General features: G+C 29.4%; 1 pseudogene; it reads right to left on the minus strand.

The window, feature by feature from the left end:
• Positions 1–1288: 1288 nt before the first annotated feature.
• LOC148268915 (agamous-like MADS-box protein AGL80 pseudogene) lies at positions 1289–2028 on the minus strand (annotated as a pseudogene).
• Between the last annotated feature and the right edge of the window lie 12005 nt (positions 2029–14033).

The following is a 14033-nucleotide window of genomic DNA, read 5'->3' on the forward strand; positions in this document are numbered from 1 at the left end:
GTGTCTTATGAATTTTTGAAACTGTTATCGCAAAAGTATAAATTTGTTTTGAATAAGTAACCCACTAATAAAGGTTAAATACTAGTCATTATCTTTAAGAATCAATTGCAACATCGTACTACAAATACTACAGTAACATATTATCATATTAAAAAAAATTTGCAGTAGTAATTTATGTCACTGGTGTTAAATATGGCCTTATTTTATATCAGTAACATTTTTTTTAATAGCAAGAGACTTTATATCATTGATTTTTGAGTATTTATATGTGTAAAAGAAATTCAAAGTACTAATTACTGAAAGTGTTTGAAATTAGCCATCAAAAATATTTTTCTATATTTATTATTCTATGTGATTTTATATATTTAAATATGTATATGTATATGTATATATTGTACATTTCTTCTTGCGTAAAGTATTAATTAGCTATTTACAGATTGTTGAGTTCGAAAATTATTTATTTTAGTTATTTTCTATATTCTGAACATAATAATTGCATCACGAAATTCTATTTATGATCGTAAGGGATTCTCCAATATATTTGAGTTATTTAAAATATTGCATGTTTTGACTAAAATAAAATTTTTAGAATTATATTTAAATTTCATATTAATCAAAATATTAATTGTTTTAGATATTTAGATTATATCGGGATTTTCTTTGACAAAAATATTATTCCTCATTGCCATTATCCCAAATTTAAATTCTATGATCTGAAGAGCGCATTATATTTATTAAATTCTACACAAAAGTTTCATTTGAAATCTAAACAAATTTGAGTATCTAACGAGTTTAATCTTCCTCTTAACTAAACTGAATTTCTACATATAGTGCATCAACAATGTTTCTGTACTCTCTGAATTGAGTATAAGAAAAAAGAAAAGAAAGAAGAGAAAAGGGCATTCTAATAGCATAAATTTATATTGAGCACGCATATATTTCAACAAATAGTAATACAGCCACGTCAAGCCGGGAAAAGGGAGAAATTAAAGAATGAAGAGTAGCACTAGCACAGAAAATTTAAAATATTGAGGTGCAGATTAATTTAAAGAAAATCATAACATAAAGTAATCTAAGTACATGAATGTATGTGACCTGACGACTATGTCCGTGAAGATGACAGCTACAACTATTATGATGACTACAACTATTTAGACGATGACTATGATGACTAAGAAACTAACAACATATCTCTATGGTGGAATTTAATTCGTTATTTAAAGTACATCCCCAATAACACCCAAAAAATTCAAAATCAAATATCATAATTCTCATTTTCTAAGGGTAATTAAACACACTGGACCATACCAATCCAGTAGTTCTTACCTGTGAATGGCACCATCATCTCTGTCTGTTCCTCATTCAACCCGACATAACGCTGTTGCTGTGCTTGAGGATTCATCCCATCAACAAACTGTATTTGTGACTGCTGCAGCTTCTGCACCGTAGAATCCTCCTTGATTTGAGTGAAAGTCTCACCAGGACCCTTCATCACTCCTTTGTCTGTCGCCTCCTGAGGCTGAGGTGACTTGCTGAGTGTTTCCATGCTCTTTTGGATTTCTTTGAGGTGTTGTTCGATGAGCCAACCCAAATCATTGAGATCAATAAGGTTGAGTTAGTGGAGGGACTTCCCAGTAAGACTTTGGAACATGATATCCGTTATCTCCTTTTCGTGATTATCGTTGCGCTGCTTCTTCAGTTGGTCAATTGCTTTAGTGATCCTCTGGCGTAGGAAGCTTTCCTGATTCACCATCTTCTTGTTCTACTCCATCTCGGGCATCCTCTTAAAGTCAGCAAGCACATGTTGGGCTCCGAGAGGGGAAGGCCAAACATCTGGTTGCGAGTCATAAGGGCTGTAAATGATTGTACAGGCTTTGACATCGCAAAGAGTGCTAAGTTCACTCACTTTCTTCATCAGCCCCTTCTTCCTTTTCTTGAATGTGGCTTTTCTTACAGAGTTGTTAGTGATATAAGAGAGCTTAATCTTTTTTCTAGTCATGGTATTTTGTCATGTGTGCCCAAGGGGCTGGAGGGGGTATATATAAAACGACACAACGGTTGAGTAGCCATTAGTAAGGAATGGGGCGGAGTGTTTTAATATGGAAGAATATACCATGTAAGGTAAGATGTGGTGCATTCTAAAACTGCAAGTGGAATGCCCAAATTATCTCCAAAAATGTTATGTCTTTAATAGGGGATATGGAAAAATCTTTTGATTTAGGGAAATGTAATTAAAAAAAATTTAATTAGTAAGTTGTTGTAAGGCTGTATTTATATAAAATTATTCAATTGTGGCCATCCCTTTTAATTAAAAACTATTGCTTCACTGTAATTCATGTATCTACCTACTCTCTCCTGCATTATCCTCAACATGCATTCACACCTGAAGTCAATTATACATGGCAACCACACACACAAATATTATCTCTTAACCGTCAACTAATATGGCCATCACCTTCTAATCCAACTTAATTGTATGTCTTGATGTCTTACAGTTACTGCCATTTTATTTTTTAATTATTTTTTTAAAAAAATACAAAAACCGAAGATATCATTTTTTTCTATATCAGAGTTCACGTTACATACTAACAATAATTTAAATTTATACTTTTAAAAGTCAATGGTATTAGTTAGAAAGTTGTTGAACTAATAGTTGAACTCAAAAAAATACAACAGATTAATATACCATTACCTTGTAAATTAATAGGGGATTTTGTGACATTAAAATGGTTTTTTTGAATTTGTTAATGTTTGTATTTATGATAAATGTGAGAAATGTATTTGATTAAATGAATTATCTTTTTTTTTTTTACTTTGACTCCTTGTTATTACTCTATCAAATCTAAATAAAAATAATAGTTTGTTTTAATGCTAAATTTCTAAAATATATTGGTTTTTACCCTCTCATGTCTTTTCTCTACTTTTACTGGTTTGATCATTATACTGTTTATATGATTTTTATTTAACTAAATTGGCTTATATATTTCACAACACGAGAACAAATATTAATCACAATATATATCTATGTATATATATCATAACTAAGTTTTTATGGTATTAGAATACTGTTGGAGTGTAATTAGTAATTATGCTTTGCATGGAAAATTTTGAAATCTTACAAATTAAAGTTTGCATGTCGAGCAAATTAACTATAAACCAAGTACGGGCCAGATGCTTGTTGTCTGATCCAGTTGATATATACATATATATATATACATGTAATATATAAGGTAGTGATGGAAGGAATACATGTTGAGGTAGGTAAATATATATTGAGATGTTTGTATATGTGTATGGAAGGGTGAGCATCTAAATTTTTATGATGTATAGGTAAATATCAATAGAAAGAAAAATATCAACCAGAAAAACACAACTTTTGATGGTCTTGTTGTATCATATCATATAATTAATTTTTTTCTTTATGAATTATATAATCAAATATATTGCAATTATAATGAATTATGTAACATATCCTTGTTGATTTAAGAGGATGTCGCCCCCGGACCCTTCATCACTCCTCCATTTGTGGCCCCATGAGGCTTAGGTGATTTATAGAATGTTTCTATCATTTTTTTGGATTTCTTTGAGGTTTTATTTAATTAGCCAACCTAGATCGTTGAGATCAATGAGGTTGAGTTAGTGGAGGGGCTTCCCAACAAGGCTTTTAAACATGATATGCATTATTTACTTCTCCTGATTGTCTTTATGTTTCTTCTTCAGTTGGTCGGTTGCCTTCATGATCATCTATCATAGGAAGCTCTTTTAATTCATCATCGTCTTATTCTGCTCCATATCAGAGATCCTCTTGAAGTCGGCCAACAGTTATTGGGCTCCGAGAGGGGAATGCCAAACCTCTGGTTACGAGTCATATGGGTTGTAAATGATTGCACATGTTTTGACATTGCAGAGTCCTAAGTACTCACTTTCTTCATCAGCCCCTTCTTCCTTTTCTTAAACGTGGTTTTTCTTGCAAAGTCATTAGTGATATAGGTAAGCCTAACTTTGTTTCTAGTCATGATGTTTTGTCGTGTTTGGCCAAGGAGCGAGAGGGGCTATATATAGAATGAGACAAGGGTTGGAGAGTTATTAGTAAGGAATGGGGAATGGAGCATTATAATATAGTAGAATATACCATCTAAGGTAAGATATGGTGCATTCCACAACAAGTGGAATGCCAAAATATTACTTAATGATTTGTTAGATATACATGTTCCTCATTAATGTTAGCTTTTATATAAAGAGTTAACAAATCATATAAAAACTCATACATTTTAAATCTTCTATTAAATTTTCAAAAGTTCAAGCATTCATATAAAATGGTATATAGGTGGCCTTAGGCATGAGTTTTTAACACATTAAAACAAGGGAATTTCTATATGATTTATAAAGGTTTACTTCATACTTCACTTATTAACTTTGAATTTGGCTTATCTATAAAGGATGTATTGTGTTACGATTTTTTGATGTAATGTATTATGATTCTTTTATCTTTTAATTTCTTTTTGTATTCTTAAATATTAGAACTTCGTTGTGTGTGTCTTATTTAGAGAGATTATATATATACTTACAATGATAAAAGAGTGATTCATCGAATAACACTAATCATGTTTACTTCCCTTTATTTAATAACAATGGCACTTTATTAATATATTGTACTTGTGTTAATTGTGTAATTGAATTTTTTTAAATTAAATATTATTCTAGTTATTTAATTAACTACGATTAAAATTAAATATTAATGTAAACAATTATGTGAGAAAATGAAATGTTATAATTAAATATCAATATAATTAATTCTATAATCCATACATAAAACGAGCTGCAGATTTAATTTTAAATAAAGTAACTGAACTTAAGTATTATTATATATCACTAAATTGATGTATTCACACACAAAAAATACGTTATACATTTTTAATAGAAAATGATTGATATTAGAAGTTAATAGATTATATAAAATGGTATGTAGGTGATAATTTGGCTGATCTGTTAACTTTTTTTATATAACATTGCGAGTTCACATGTTCTTCATTAATGGGAACTGATTCCATCCCTTAATGATCGGGCCAAAGGCCCAATAGTTTTAATTCTAGGATCTTTACTTCATGACCAACCACCTTAATTGAAATCAATCCTCCTAAAAGTTAAATATAATTAAGGCATGATAATACTTGAATTTTAAATCAAGTGGTACTTCTCTACCTCTACGAAAATAAGAATTGAAGATTCGACTCTTATGTAATACAAAAATATATATATAATTTATTGTACGTAAACATTAATAAAAATAAATTTTAATAACTCTTATGATTATACCGGGGCAAAACATTACCTGTTAATGGCGCTATCCCAAGTTTTAATTCCAAGATTTGAAGATCGTATCCATATCTATTAAAGTTTATACAAAAATCTCATTTTAAATCTAAAAAAATTTAAGGAGCTAGCTAGCTTCATCTTCATCCTAAGTAGATTGAAATTTTACATATACTACATCAATAATGCTTCGATCCTTGCTCCATTATGTATAAATAAAAAGAAAAAAAAAGAAATGTGACATCCTGATGCCAAACAGGGCACCAACGTCAAAATGAATTGACATAAAATAGATATTTACATTACAGTAGAACTATACATCTAATACAAAATTTATAAAAGACTGTATCCTAAGGCAATTAGGCCATCTACCTTTTAGAATACAAAATATTAGATAGCATAATTATAAAAACTAGCCTCAAAGTTTAAAACAAAATACAAAGTCTGCTCGAAACTATTCCTCCTGAAAAGAAACTAAAAAGAGTTCTCCAGAATTTTCTTCAAAATCTACATCTAAGGGTGGGTGGGATATGGGTGAGTTCCAATACTCAGTAAGATAAATAGAAATAATGATACACATATACGTTTTAAAATATTCATTAATGCACGTTTAATAAAAAAATAATTTTAAGTTTAATTAACAAATTCAAATGAAAAGTTATCACCAAATACTCATATCCAAATAATGTCGAATTCATACAAATTGTCATGAAGATGCTTAGTACTGTATTCAATGGGTTTATACAACTCGCACGTAGGACAAAACTCATCTTTTGACATAGTTTTTTTATCCTAATTTATTATCTTAATTTATATTTCACTTATTATAAACCAACATGCGCAACCACTTACACCTATTTCTAGAAAGGGCAAATGGGATATCGATTAGTTATGTCTTGGTACGTAGATAGATACAAACATATAATCACAAATATTAAGTACACATATAAATCTCTGATGTCTCTCAGGTTGCCATCATTCATGCCCTTGAGCCGTAGAGCATGAATATAAAATCATTCAGACCAAGGACAACTGAACTACAATTTCATTAAGGGACCAAAACTAGCACCCATATTCTAGTGGTTCTGGAACAAATAATCAAAACCAAATACCCCTCAAAGGAAATATGATGAAGTGGATTTAACAAGACTCTGTGTTTGTTAAATTTTGACTCTTTATTTAATTAGTTAACTTTTTATATTCTTTTATTCTTGTTTTTATTTTACCTTTACTCTTTTAATTTCAAGTTTTTTAAATATTAATTCTACTTCTTTTATAATTATTTATAGATTCTAAATTTATTTCTTATGAGTTTTTAATTTATAAAATTATTCTTAGAATTTTAAGATTTTCTTAATTTTATTAGATTTATTCTTTTGAATTATACCCCTCAACATCCGTAGAAGCTTGATAGGTCAACACGATGCGCAAGGCTTGCTACAATGCGCAGCTGCTTGAAGTGTAGTGGCACTCCACACACAGACCCTATGCGTAAAAGTGCACCAGCACGCGTCAGAGTGCCATGAACATGACCGAACAACTGTGATGACATAACTACAACTATTATTATGATTAAAACTATCAAGACAACGACTATGAGTCTGACAACCTATCTATATGGTGGATTGGAATCGGTTATTTAACGTACATCTCTGACAACATCAAAAAAATTAAAAACTAAACATTTTAATACTCGATTTCTAAGGGTAATTAAACCTGCTTGACCATATCAGTCCATTATTTTGGTAGTTTTTATTTATGAATGGCACCATCATCTTTACCTGTTCCCTGTTAGTAAACCCTACATGAAACTGTTATTGTACTTATAAGTTCATCCTGTCAACAAACCTTGCTTGCGACTGCTGTAGCTCCTGCGCTAGAGAATCCTCCTTGATTGGAGCAGACGTCTCTTGAGGACCCTTCCTGACTCCTCTGTCCGGTGGTCCCCTGAGGTCGAAGTGACTTGATAAGTGTTTATGTCCTGTTTTGGATTTCTTCAAAGTTGCTTCCTTTTTCCTCTTCAGAGTTGCCTCCTTTTTCCTCTTCAGAGTTGCTTCCTTTTTTCAGTTCAGGATTGCTTCCTTTTTGCTCTTCGAAACTACTTCATTTTTTACCTTTTCTTCATCTTTTTTCAATCTTTTTTTCTATTTTCTTCATGAAACCTACATCAAGAATTTTTTTTATTAAATGACTTTTAACTCAAACTTAATTCGAAAGTTATTCTAAATTTAAGTGAAAAGGGTATAAAAATATATTCAAAATCAAACAGATCAATATACTTTTGTGTATACATATAAAACTACTTATTTTACTTACTACCTAAGCAATTGCAATAATATCACATATTTTATAAATTATACAAGATACTGTCTAAACTACTTGAACGAGCTAGTAGCGAGTGTACACATGTACTTCTCATCAACACTCTAAATTAGTAGCAAAGTGTGAGTGTAGTTTTTTATTTTCCAAAATATAGAGAACAAAGATAGATTATTCTACGTATATATTAATTAGTTAAAAGCAAACTTATAACTTAATTTAACGTATTTTCCCATATACATGTACAATATTAATATTAACGAGAATATTAATTGTTTTAGATGTTATGATTATACCAGGACTTTCTTTGAGGAGAACATTACCTGTTAATGCCACTATCCAAATTTTAATTCAAAGATTTGAAGATCGTATCCATATATATTAAATTTTATACAAAAATCTCATTTTAAATCTAAACAAATTTAAGGACCTAGCTAGCTTCATCTTCATCCTAACTAGATTGAATTTTTACGTATACTACATCAATAATGCTTCTATCCTTGCTTCATTGTGTATAAATAAAAAGAAAAGGAAGAAGGGGTTGATGAAGAAAGTGAGTGAACATGTAAAACATATATATGCGCACCTTTTCTTTTGACTCACTTTATGCATATATATATATATATATAAGATTTGCTCTCTAGCTAATTACAATGATTTGCAAACATTTCATACGTAATCTTGTATTTGTTTTTATACTCTTCTAATATGGACACACTAATAATTAGTTCCCAAGTCACAACAAAGTTTTAAAGTAACAAAAGAACTGCCTAATATCTTCTTCGATCTTCACAAGGCCCGCAAATTAAAATTAGCAATACACATATATACATGCAAGAACATATTACATTTCATTCTCTATATCTATATATTTAATTTATATATTTTTTCGATTGCCAACTAAAATCATATATATAATTTGTAATTAATCACTATATTAAAACCTTGTACAAGTAGACAAGAAAAGTTAAATATATACACTGATAATTTTCATAATCCTCATATAAACTTAACTACCACCAATCCCCTTCATTTTCTTTTCTTCAAAGAAAAAACTCCATGTATTAGATCCCTGAAGCAAGCTTGATGCCACGTTAATTCACCAACTCAGTGAACCTATTCTAACCATAGACAACTCTAAATATCTACTCATTCTCTTTGGTATAAGTTAGAAATCAAAGAAAATGACCATATTCAACATTCTCATTAATTTACCCTCTATTAGCTTCAATTATCTCCTATAAGAAAAAGTAAAAACTTGAAAAGTGTCAAATTGAGCATCATACAATAACATAAGTAGAAAAGTAAGAAATGCATTTGTAACTTTTAACAGTGAATCAATAGCTAAACAAAAAAATAGAAGAATCAGTGTAAACCAGCATTGTACGAGTTCTAATGGTACCTATACATGCCCACTAAATAGCTTCTTTCATTGACCAGTTAGAACCAATGTTACAGCATCGTAAACCCATCCAGAGGGCTAAAGAAATAGTCAAAATTAATCAAAAATCCTCCTATTCAATTTGATACTCCAAGATCAATACAATTCATCTTAAATCACTCCTTAGCAGCTATCATCTCCTGATTCACCACTAGTCCAAAATCTTAGGTAAAGCTATCATAAAAGCTATATTACTCATTAAAATCACCAATACTTGTCTTCTAAAGGTCCGGATCAAATTAAGTGTAAATGCTTTCGAGATTCTTTGCCTACTTAGGCTTATTAATTCACCAAGTTATTGAAGTCTTTAAACTTGAAGTTGAGTTTAAATATAAGGGAAATCATCTTCAGTAGTTTTAATGTCAAGACTGTTGATATTTTTTAAATTTGTTTCTTACTTAGCTTATCAATTCACCACGCTGAAGAGAAAGTTGTGTAAGGAGGCATGTTTTTTTCTTCTAACTTTGTTTTTTATTTTATAGTATTACGTGAAAATTTTAACTTTTTAGGATGTCATCGAACAAATATGAGAAATAGGAGTTGGTATTTGTTCATATAGCGAATAGATCTCTTTACTCAAGTTGATGATGAAATAGGGAGGATGATTAGTTCAGTTTCGACAAGTGACTGCGTGCTTTATTAGATATTTAGAAGATTGGGTAGTGTTTTAAGCTTTTGCAATCTTCATCAATTAACTATCTCAAACGTATATAAGCTCCAATATTCTACCATTCACTTTCTCTTACAATTTCTAAAATGTCGAAATAGTTAATGGTTACAAGATAAATAAAAATAAATTGTTTTAAAAATAAGAAAGTAAAAAACATAAAAATTTTAGTATAAGTACGTATATGCATATATATATAGCAAAAACATAAACAACTATATCTAACTCATGAAAGAATTCTTTGTTGAAATGTAACTTACCTTTTGATGTATCTGTATGAGGCTATGAAGGGGGATCATATAACAGATGTTTTAAGAATATGCTCTTTTCACGCTTAGCTTCTATTTCAAATCACCTATATTATCGTATAATTTTATTCTTAAATTGTGCTTTTCATTTTTCAAAGGGTGGCGATTTTGTGTTTTCTTGTAATTCTCTATTTAAAAAAGATGGAACTATCCTTATTGACAAAATTATATTTTATTATTCAAAGAGAAAAAGGACATGTGAGTTCCATTTCGTTAATAAAATTATCTTTTAATTAAGGAAAAATATGCCATACTTAACCTATAGCCAAACGCTTAAAAGGATTTATCCCCAAAGAAAATTATCAGTCACTTTGCCAACAAAGAGCTAATTATTTGGAATTAATTAACAGCATCCTGTATAAAATAAACTAATAGAGTAACATAATAAGATGAATAAAGATTAATGATCGATATGTATGCATGAGGGAGCTTTACATGTAAAGTAACCCTATAAGCAATCCAACATTTAAAAGTATGCCCGTAGGACTTCTGATATCACCTTTTTCATTTTCTTGTGTATCTAACAAATTTTTTTTGCCCTAAATAAAGTACATTTGTATTAAATTTATTGATTAAAAAATAACAATCTCGTGCAAGAAAAACAAATATTTTTTTTTCAAAAAAGAGGATAAAAGGAGAACTTTATTGTGTAATTTATATTTTTAATATAGTTATAGCTATCAGAGCCATATTTTGATACAACTTCTCCCTCATCCTTTTCACAAATCAATCCAACCATGTTTCCCATTTCCTCTTGCTCCCTAATGTTCTTCGTAACCATCTATCATTATTTATTTCTATCAAACTCACCCCTATTCATTATTTTGGTATGCAAAACACAATTTATTCATATATTAGCTATCTAAATTCTTCTAGATATATTAACAGCTCTAATACCATGTTATCTTGTGAGAATTGAAAATTTTGTTTTATTATTGAGATACCACTATTTATAGGCATATTATGTATATAGTTTTACAGAGAAAAGATTAAATAAAAATTAAATACACATTTACACCGTAAATGCACTAAAAATTTTTGAATAATACATGAGATATGAATTTATATTGTTGGAAATAGTATATTATGGTGATGTTGGCGATAGCAGGAAAACAAGCTGACTATTCATTGTGGTGTGGGGTGAGGTGTTAATTGGAAAAGTGAATAGGAATTTACAAAGTTGTAAAGGTCTAGCATATATGCACTATCTTCAAGCGTCTGTGAATGAGTGAGAGGGAGTAACAAAGCTGGGTGGAAGAGAGGAACGAATGGGTTTAAGAGGATATTTGTAAAAGCTTGGAGATCTTTGGTTGGTGTGGGTGATATGTGTTCTTTTTGTTGTTTCTTTTTTCTTTTTAGTGCACATATAGCCAGAGGAACGCTTGTTCCAATTCTCAGAATCTATTAGGTATTCATTAACTCATATAGGCATGATCCTTGGAGCTTCTATACATACAATATGAAATTCACGCATGACCAAAGTTAATGAATTCTATTTCTACTAGTTTAGACAGGTAGGTCTCTCGAAAAACCCTTTCATATTGTTGTTAACATCATCACACATACACATATAGGAATTTATTTTAGATGTGTAATGTAGTGTTTAGACTATGTTGTCTTTATTTATGCCTTTTTTTGTGATTATTTTATGCTCCAAGATCTCATGTATTTTAGATGATGCTAGTGGTTGATTTTGCTATATAAGCATTCGTTATGGTTCTTTTTATAAATATACTTTTTATGGATAAACGGTATATTATTTTTCAGAAAAATATTACTTCTAAAATATAGAATTGAAAGTTAAGATTTAGATTTTTTAGTCACAATTCATACATTTTATTAATTAGATGACACAACCTCTTAAAGATAATTTACAAAAAAGCACAATTTGAATCTAAAATCTCTCATGAATAGAAGAAATACCAATCATATTATTAAGGAAAGTTTAGTTTGATCAAATTTTAAAATGGTATAATAAAAGTAATATATATGAAAACTTTTGTATTGATTTTTGTAATAGCTGCAAAATTCTTAAAGAAATCAAACATATATTTCTTACCAATTTAATGCAGTAAAAATATAAAAGTGTTATCTCTCTTTCAATAAAAGAATGATACTAGCCTGGTACTAATATATATGCCTTCTCCTTGACACTCTATATTAGTCTTTTAGATAATTTTTTTTTTCAAAATGAAATATAATTTAACAATAGTAATTAACCATTTTAAACAAAATAAAAGTACCATTAAACAATATATCCGATTACCACAATGTAGATTGAGAAGAAAAAGAAAAAGGCGCAACCATGTCCAAAAAACAATTAGAAGGAAACAATTCATTATGCATTACTGATTCCAACCTTTAACATAATTATGATATTCTACAGATTGCATACTGGTATACATATAAATAACTAAAACCAGTTAAAGATTATATATACGACGGGCGAATTCGCAAGTGCACAAAGTCGTTAAAATAATAAAGTGATAAATAAAGTATCGTCCTGCAAGGATTGTGTACCAAGTACAAAAATTGTAGAAATTCTATTATTGTCTAGAAATCAAAATTTAATAATAATTTAATCAAAGCAAAATAATTAAATTAATGAAAACTATCGGTGTAAACCCATCAGAGTAATTGATTTCACCTGACTCTTAGGTATATCCAAGTTTTAATTTCACAATCAATTTAATCTAGTTTGCAATGATTGAACAAACCTAATGTACTTTTGGTTTTCCTCCCAGTATTCACTAGGTTTATCAATTAAAAACTAATAACTTTTTATAACAATTATTAATTTTAACATGACTTTGTTAAAAAATCACGAAAATTTTCATCCCACAAATCTACAATTTGAAAGCAAAAACATAAAAATAAAAATAAAAAATAAATTACTTGCTTAATTTTCCTCAATCTGCTGCTCAGCTCCAAGGCCACTTCTTTTTTCTCACCAGATTTTGGTTCACGTCGGCTCCCAACCAGATATGGGTTCATCTATGCTCCCCTTTTAACATTATAGATCTAGTTCCTTTTGTGGGCAGTAGAAAAAGAGGAGATAGGATTTTGCATGCCTCCCTTTTTCACTTTCAGCTGCCTCCTTTTTTCCTTGTTAAAACTGCTCATTTTTCTTCTTCAGAGATGCTTCCTTTTCCCTCTTCAGAGCTAGTTCATTCTTCCGGTTCAGAATTGCTTCCTTTTTCCTCTTCGGAGTTGCTTTCTTTTTGCTCTTCAGAACTACATCTTTTCTCTTTTCTTCTTTTTTATTCAGTCTTTTTTTCTATTTTCTTCAGGAAACCTGCACCAAGAATTTTTTCCATTAAATAACTTTGAACTCAAAATTAATTCAAAAGTTATTATAAATTTAAGTAAAAAGGGTATAAATTTTTTTAAAAAATTGAACACATCAATATACTTTTGTGTATACATATAAAACAATACTTATTTTACTTGCTACCTAAGCAATCGCAATAATATCACATATTTAGTAAATTATACAAGATACTCTCTAAATTACTTAAAGGAGCTAGTAGCAAGTGTACACATGTACTTCTCATCAACACTCTAAATTGGTAGTATATGTGTGAGTATAATTTTTTTGTTCTACAAAATATAGAGAAAAAAATAGATTATTCTACATATCTATTAATTAGTTAGAAGCTGATTTATGATTTAATTTAATGTATTTTGCCAAATACGTGTATAATATTCATATTAATCAAAATATTAATTGTTTTAGATGTTATGATTATAGTGGGACTTTCTTTGAGGAAAACACTACCTGTTAATGCCACTATCCCAAATTTTAATTCCAAGATACAAAAATCGTATCCATATCTATTAAATTTTATCCAAAAATCTCATTTTAAATATAAAAAAATGGACGGAGCTAGGTAGCTTCATCTTCATCTTAACTAGACTGAATTTTTACATATACTACATCAATAATGCTTCTATCCTTGCTCCATTGTGTATAAATGAAAAGAAA

Source organism: Carica papaya, chromosome 2, assembly GCF_054855325.1.
Source record: "Carica papaya isolate Zhongbai chromosome 2, ASM5485532v1, whole genome shotgun sequence".
NCBI lineage: Eukaryota > Viridiplantae > Streptophyta > Magnoliopsida > Brassicales > Caricaceae > Carica > Carica papaya.